This window comes from Centruroides vittatus, unplaced genomic scaffold, assembly GCF_030686945.1.
Source record: "Centruroides vittatus isolate TY-2023 unplaced genomic scaffold, ASM3068694v2 contig_347, whole genome shotgun sequence".
Lineage (NCBI taxonomy): Eukaryota > Metazoa > Arthropoda > Arachnida > Scorpiones > Buthidae > Centruroides > Centruroides vittatus.
Window position 1 is genome coordinate 961694 of NW_027122171.1, and position 8235 is coordinate 969928.

The window sequence follows — 8235 nt, forward strand, 5'->3', positions numbered from 1 at the left end:
AACAGCAGAAAGTATTTTTATTGGTAAATTTCAATTATTTGTTGTATAAAATGTTTACAGTGATTTTTTTTATTGTGTAAGGTTTAATAGCTTTAGATGACTTTTTTCATAAAGATGTGAAAAAAATTAAGTTCGACTCATTGTTTATGATTAAAAGTGAAGTTTACCTTATACGCGTTTGGAATCTTCAGAAATGTTATGTTCAGAGCATTAAATAAATCGTAAAGAAATGAACAGCATTAATAATAATCCAAAACAACATAAGTTCGTATACTTGAATGAATTTTTACTTTCATATGGGAAATGACTTCTCAAGAAATTGTATCATTTGTCATTTGAATACCATTTTCTCATTACAAACTAAACTTATATGATGACAGAGCAATACTTATTTCTATTGAAATAAGCTGCTGCTTCTTCAGTTGATGTCTTAATAGCCATATACTTTTCATCAATAGCGCCTCTAATTCCTGGACAACCAGATTAGGTATAAAAAATTCCATTATTCTTACATCATCCTGCTCTGTGATGACCAAGAGATTATTTTTTCATTTTCATTTAACACTAAGAGAGAATTAACAACCTTATTTAAAATATCCCATGCAGTCTGTGTAGACACATTAAAACGATCACCAATTCGGACCTATACCCTTAGAGAAAAGAAAGAAAGAAAAAAAAAAATTTGTATTTAATATCAATTATTTATTGATTTTAAACTCAGTTTAGTTACACCATAAAAGAGTAACGTCACACCCATTCACTGGGTAAAACAATTGCATTAAATATGTATTATATATATGCACTAGCAGGTAGGCCCGGCGTTGTTTGGGCAAAAGTAACGATAGCGAAGATTAAGATTATTACGTTATAGTCAATCTTACCCGTTTTCACAGAATGAAAGAATTGGATCCCCCTGTTTCCAGACTAATTAGAGAATTTTTAGATGGGTCTGAAAATATGTTCGATTTCCGGCAAAACCGAAAAAAACTGCATCTGCGTCTTGCACGTCGCTTTCTCTTAACACTTCCATTGTTACTTAACACTTTCATTGTTGATGGAAGTGTTAAGCCTTAATCTTGTCCCTCTCCCCCGTGGGGAGGAATTTCGAAAAATCCATTCTTAGTGTGTGTTCTCGTGACATACCCTAACTGTGTACCAAATTTCAACTTTCAACTCCTAACCGTTTGGGCTCTGCGCTGATTATTATTATTATTATCAACTCGTCTCGATTATATATATAGATAATCTGCTGTTCTCTTATATACTGCATCTAATTTCATACATCGCTTTGTATAAACAAACCTGACACAGATCGTCTTCCACAGGAAGTAATTTTTCTGTGTCTAAAATTGAGATGATTTTTTAAAGGAGACTTTCAATCTCCTGTAAGTCAAAGGTGCTGTTTAAAATCGGTTGGATTATAAAAAGGTACAGTCTCTTCAATAAAAGTTTCTATCTTTTTTACTTGACCTTACTTTTCTTTTTTTTTCTTTCATTTTTTCTACAGCTCATGGAAAACAAGAAATGTGTGTCATCGTGTAAGAATTGGGTGGGGTGATTCATGTCGCAACATGCTTCTGTGCAACACAATAAGATCATCCTCATCTGGGGACCTATTCTGAGCTTTTCCGATAACTGAACGAGAGCGATACACGGGACATTCGATAAGTCGCCTTAGCGAAAGGCAGTTAACGAACCTTAGACAAATCGCTATTCTGTGCTCCACGTTAAGGGGGTTTCGCTACGGGTAGTCGGTCGAGATGGGTTCCATGCTATCGATAGCTATTACGCTTTAACCAATCACAGTTTAGTTAACATTGTATTTTGTCACGTGACTGCAACCCGCTATTTTCTAAGCGAAGCACGTGCTTTTAGCATTGTCGTGTACTAGCACTAGTGATATAGTTTTGTTTTCTTTTAAAATGTCTGGGTCTATTACTGGGTCTATTTTGCCAGCCTATCCGTTAAGCAAATATTTGTTTTTAAACATTATAATTTATGTGATAGATAGTCATTTATGTATAGTGTATAGTTTACTGTTAAGTTACGTATATAGAATGTATTTTTTTATACTAAAACTAATGAATTAAAGCCAACATTAAACTTAGATAAAATCTACAAAATAAAGATTTCTATTATTACATAATGCTAACATTTTACAATTATACAAAGTATGTCTAAGTTTCTTTGTATATTTCTATATAACTTCATGTAATTAATGTATTTTTTAATTCATTCATTAAGAATAAAATGACAAACTTAATTTTGCCACAAGTTCTACTTCTATAAACCTTATAACCAAATTAGAATTAGTATTATGATTAATTGTCAAATGCAATACATCTTATTAAATGTAAATATTATTTGCATAGACGTGGAGTGACTGGAAAGCAAACATTAAAAGTAAAGCCTCACAAATAAAAAAAATCAACGTTTCAAACAGGAGGTTGGCCTTCAGTTAATCAAAAATTAACTGAAGTTGAAGAAAGAGTATTAAATTTAATCGGTGTTACTGCTGTCCCCTCTCTCCAATTGCTCGTGAAGTAAAATCATTCTTACCCGAAAAGACGCCATGTTGTTTTCACTTTCGTTACGTTCCTAACGGCAGCTCGAGAGTGACCGATAACAAAAGCTTAGTTATCGCACGTGGCTATCGGCACCGAAAACGAAACGTACGGCTCGGAATAGCATTTTCACAGTTGATTAAACGCGAATCACGTGGTTCCGATAGGAACTGGTTTTTATCGTATTCGTTAGCTTAACGATACTACTCAGAATAGGTCCCCTGATTCGGAATCACGCAATTCTGTCTGTAACGCAACATTTAAAATAGCAGCTTTCACAATATTATTTGCAGGAAACCGCTATATTTCTTGTTAGCGTTTACTTTCGAAATGAACATGTAAGCAAGAATACACATGCTAAATGACGTCACTTCCGGTGTTCAGAAGTAGCACTATTAACTGAAAAGTAAACGCATCCTTTTTCGTTGATGTTTATATTTGATATTTGCAGTGGTGATATTCAGCGGGTTCGCACAGGTTCGCCCGAACCCGTTGGTAAAATTTTCAGTTTCCCGAACCTTGTTAAACACATGTAACATTTCTCAGTGGTTTTGTTTCTTTTAAAAAATATATTAAAATATACGTATTATACTCTGGAACACTACTAAACTAGAGCCTTATACCCCGTTCGCACCGAGCATTTCAATCTAGATTGTGAGCAAGGTCGGGGACCAGCCCCGGATTAAGCCTCTAACGGGCCCTAGACAAAATTTAAATTGGGGCCCCACTTAAATAAGTTGCTTCTAAACAAATCTTAAATACTGTCACTTAAAATTTTTATTAATAATAGAGAATACAAATACTAATACAATAACAATTGTACAGCAAAAGAGTTTCTGATACAACGAAAAATGTATATACAGTTGTCCCTTGATAATCCGAAGGTTAAGGACCAAAGGGGTGTCGGATTACCAAAAGTGTCCGGATTATCGAAAGTGATTACATATTTGGCATTGTTTTGCTAGCAGTAGCCTACAATATTTCTACATTTTATGAGTAAAATGCTGCCTAGGTTAATATGGAAATGAAACACACATTTCGGTTAACTGAAACATGTTTATTAAAAGAAATATGGAAGCCAATAAATGTACAGAACATACAGTATGTATAGGCATATATAATACAGTACATGCAGAACTGCTCATGGAAAACAAGAAATGTGTGTCATCGTGTAAGAATTGGGTGGGGTGATTCATGTCGCAACATGCTTCTGTGCAAGCAGACACGTAACGGAGACGGGGACTATGGTGACCTTGACGGGAGATGCGTCGGACTACTGAGCATGTCGGATTACAAAACGTCGGACTATCAAGGGACAACTGTACTGTAATTTTATCCATTAATCAGCTTTTAAAATACAGTAGAACGTCGAAAATTGGAGTCAATTGGGGACTGGGTTGTTCCAATTAGTCATTTATTCCGATTTCCGACTTTGTACGAAAAAATATATTAACCTGTCCGATGTTCAAATTTTTCTCCGTTGCGTGTCGCTTCGTGTTGAATTTTTCTCCGTTGCGTGTCGCTTCGTGTTGAATTTTCGTCGATTTTAAGCCTAACGAAAATTTTTATAATAATAATCGAGGCTATCGTATCGTTAAAAATTATTTCTGCATTTTGTACAAACAAAATAAATATATCGAAGAATATAAAAAATGAAAATTATACTTTAGAAGTAAATCTAGTATCAAAAACGTTCGATTCATCACGACACAGTCCGAATGAAAATCGTTCCGATTTCCGGCCATTTCGATTACCGACGTTCCGATTAACGACGCTCTACTGTATTTAAATTTTTCGTTTTTGGATTTTCATTTGAGAAAATTGATCAATCTAGACCAGTGGTTCCCAACTGGTGTTCCGTAAGCATCTCCCAAGTGTTCCGCAGATTTAGTCGCAAATCGGAAAGTGTACAATCGTATTCGAGCCGCCGAATATCAAAAAATTAAAATCATAAAATTTTCATAAACTTAAATATGTACTGTACGACTCGTACTTATGGAGTGTACTACTGTTTCGAATAAGATAAAGGCAATGATAAAAACTGAATGAAATATGTAAAAAACATCAGGCACAAGTTTCCCATTAAAGTTATTTAGGTATATTTTTTCCTGTCTTAGAATTGGCGTTAATAATATGAGTAGAGATTTTGAATTATAACTGCTCAATTCTAATAAAATAACTGATGACAAGCTTATGTATTTCATATTAACTTAAGTAAGTGTTCCGCTAAAGAAAATTGCTCACAAAAGTGTTCTGCATCATAGAAAAGGTTGGGAACCACTGATCTAGACGTTTGAGAGTGTCTCTTTCTTTAGTAAGCATTGTTAAAGACAGCCTTTCCTGTCCTATCGAATTTCTTAAATAATTTTTAACTCGTTTTAAAGAGAGAGGTTTTGCACTGAAGCCGGGCCCCTCCGAATTTCGGGCCCTAGACATTTCTCTAATTTGTCTATTGGTTAATCCGGCCCTGTCGAGGACTGTGTCTTGGTGCGATCTCTCTCGACCGTTTCAATCTCGACCGAAACGAGGTTTAATCGCGATCGATTCAAGAGAGTTCTTGAAACTAGATCCAGTCATAAGAGAGATCCCACAATCTCACGCGCGCGAGATAATATAAGATGGCTGTGGAACACTATGGACTATGGACCATAGCCCGACACACATAGTATCGGGCTATGGACAGCGAAACAAAAAGGATATTGTATTTCGAGAGACATCTGTCTATTATCAGCAGTGCTATTCGGGGTGATAACTTTCTCTGCCTAAAAAAATGTGGACAGCACTAATATACTATTGTTACCTGGTCTTCGCCCAAGGCCCCTTACGTTCCAAATACTCCACTGATTATTAGATATATCGCAAGAAAAGGTATTGTTTTTATTTCTAGCCAAAACTTCGATTTCGTTTGTCGGTGATTGTCAGGGAAAAATTTTCTGCTAGCGAACCCTTTGTTAAATATTTCGAATATCACCAGTGGATATTTGTAGAGCGAAGTTGGCTCTGTTTATTCGATCTCAATTAACTTGAGTTTTTGTTATTTATATTTGTTTTAAACGGTTTTCTGGTAAGCAACGAATTGTAAAATATCGTCAGCAAAATTCATAAGATTGTTCCGTTTTTTTGCTGACAAAATTTGTGTATTAGATGACTTGAACCTTTTAGCTTGGAAAAAGCATCAACAGCATATAAAAAGAAATTTTTGGTGGTCATCGTTAGTCATTAACTGAACTATCTGCGAGTCGGTTGCATCATTGAGGCCCTGGTCGAATCAGGATAGTTGCCAGGTTCTTCTAGATATGGTCGAAATAAACATATGATAAAAATAAAACACAATCAGTTACTGAATTCTAACTATAAAGGATACAATATTCGGATACAATATAGTGGGCTCGAGACAAAACCTATATTCTAAATGTTTTAGCACGCGATGTCCAGTGTTTCTCTGGCACCACCAGTGCAGGATTTAACAATCAGAGGCTCATGGGCACAAATAAAGTGGGTGTCTTCCTTTAAGAGTAGGCAAATTTGATAATTTAGAAAATTTATACAAAATACTGTACTTAAAAAAATATGTTTTCAAAAAGTTTACTTATTATTAAAAGGTGTTAAAGCTTAAAACATTCTTATAAATTCATATAAAATTTAATTAAATAACGCTTTATTTTTATAAAATGTAGACAATATATATTAAACATAATACGGTATTAATGTGAGGAAAATATGAGGATAAAGTAGAAAATGAGATAAGTATATAAGAGGATAAAATAAAGAGAGAAAAACGTGAGGTTAGGACATAGGATGGGCACTATCCTCACGCAAAGGTGGTGAGAGGCCCGTGACTAGGCTACACTAGGCTGTCGCGGTAATAGAAAAACAAATTATGTTTAAACATAGTTTTATAAGCGCCCTGGGTACCAGCTCCAAATGCCCTTATGTAAATCCGGCACCACAATGTGTCCGTGTTGGAAAACGAGTACCTGTACATGAAAATTTTACAAAGAACTTTTTCACAAGACATTAATATCGAAATCCTTTAAACAATTATGTTCTAAATTGGCAAATTCATGGGAGTTAAAACTAGTAAACACCAATTTGACTATCTAGAGTAATCTTATCATTTAATTGATTAAAACATATTAAATTTTCTAATAATCATTATAACGAAATTATGTAACTTTATAATAATTTCTTCGAAAAACAAAACAAAATTACAAGTAGGGGGCAACCAGGATTGAACCGGGGACCTCTCGATCTAGTAGTCGAATGCTCTAACACTAAGCTATGCTCCCACCACCTGCTGTTCACAAACACAAATTTTTTGAAACTATCAACGCCAAAGCAGCTGGAAAGAGTTCGGTCGTCAAAAACTCTATTCTGGAACATTGAAAATCAATACATGGTAACATTTTGATAGACGTTGTTTGAAAATTAATTCAAAATTAATTTCATCTGGCAAAAGGTTTTAAAATAGAAACTACTCATAATTCTGTAAAATTACTAGTCTTATGCATTTGTTATTATCAGAATTTGATATTAAAAATCCCCTTTCTGATGTGTTGGAGCGAGGGAAGTTGAGGAAGAAGCCTTGTCAGTTTTTTTAATTCCGGGCGGGTCGAATGATCGACTCGCAATTAAATATATATTGACCGTCTTCGCCCCCAATGGTGGCCCAGCTGGCCTATTACTGCGAAGATCAGCGGAACAAAGTTATTAATGGAAATTTACAACTCAAAAGCAGTATTTACAGAAAACCGAAGAAGATAACTGTTAGAAAAAACGCTATAAATGTGTTTACTGCACGTATTTATATGCATGAATTATAAAATTTAAACGCGACATTTATCACAAAATGATATTTATTCAGTATTCGTCGATACAAAACGACGTGGATTCGATTTAAACAAAAGCATTTTCTCATGTTCTTGGTCGCCTTGTTTTATACCGAGGAGGACAAAGACAAGGTGGATCTACTTTTTTGCACACCGGTATATCAGTCAGCAAGCAATACGGTCTACAAATTCCACGTACTTCTGCATTAGTACATAGTCTATAACCACTGGTAACGGTTGGAATAACTGCAAAACAAACCAATTCAGATCGATTAAATAGTTCTTTACGTAATTAGAATAATTAGTGACACTCACCGGTAATACAGATGAAGTAGACCAACAGCAAAACCTTCGTCTTCTCCATATTATAACTATACTTAAACGACTCGCAGATAGTTTAATTAATAACTAACGATGACCACTAAAAATTCCTTTTCATATGCTGTCCATGCTTTTTCTAAGCTAAAAACATCAAGTCACGTAAGATACAAATTTTGTCAGCGTGAAAACGGAACAATCTTACGAATTTTGCTGACGATATTTTACAATTCGTTGCTTACCACAAAACCGTTTAAAACAAATATCATCATCGTCGTCATCAGCTGCAGCTTATTCTACCATTTCAAATTATGGTGTAGCCTCCCGTACATAATCGCCTGCCATTTGTGCCCATGTTTGCCAACGATAGGCAAACATGGGCACAAATGCGATTAGCTTCTCGTGCGGCTTGTTTCAGATATACCATTCTGTGCGGCTTGTTTCAGATATGGCAGATGTCCTGCCCATTGCCATTTGAGAGATTTAATTCTGGCAAAACGTTTTAAAATAGAAATTAGTTATAA

At 34.9% G+C, this 8235-nt stretch overlaps 1 long non-coding RNA gene across 1 annotated transcript; it reads right to left on the reverse strand.

Annotated features, from left to right (window-relative positions):
• Positions 1 to 7402: 7402 nt before the first annotated feature.
• Positions 7403 to 7804, reverse strand: LOC136974362 (uncharacterized). The gene is made up of 2 exons (XR_010880627.1): positions 7709 to 7804; positions 7403 to 7639 (listed from the first exon to the last, which is right to left on the reverse strand). It is a non-coding gene; the product is annotated as an uncharacterized lncRNA (long non-coding RNA).
• Positions 7805 to 8235: the final 431 nt, after the last annotated feature.